The sequence below is a fragment of the Brassica oleracea genome, chromosome C1 (assembly GCF_000695525.1).
Source record: "Brassica oleracea var. oleracea cultivar TO1000 chromosome C1, BOL, whole genome shotgun sequence".
In the NCBI taxonomy this organism is placed as follows: Eukaryota; Viridiplantae; Streptophyta; class Magnoliopsida; order Brassicales; family Brassicaceae; genus Brassica; species Brassica oleracea.
The window spans coordinates 42,571,343-42,571,549 of NC_027748.1; positions in this window are offsets into that span (position 1 = coordinate 42,571,343).

A 207-nucleotide genomic window follows, 5' to 3' on the forward strand; every position below is an offset into this window, starting at 1 on the left:
TCGTTTGGATACCGCCAGCGACTTTCCACAACCGCATACAACCGTTCGTTGGCTTGTCTTTGGGTTGCTAATGATAACTTTTTGGGCCAGGCTCACTATGATTACTGCTGATATTATCAGCTCACGGCTTAGCTCAGGTAAACACAGTTCAGAAATGGACATGGTTTCATTGATTTTGGCTAAGTCGCAAAGGATTTCTGGTGGATT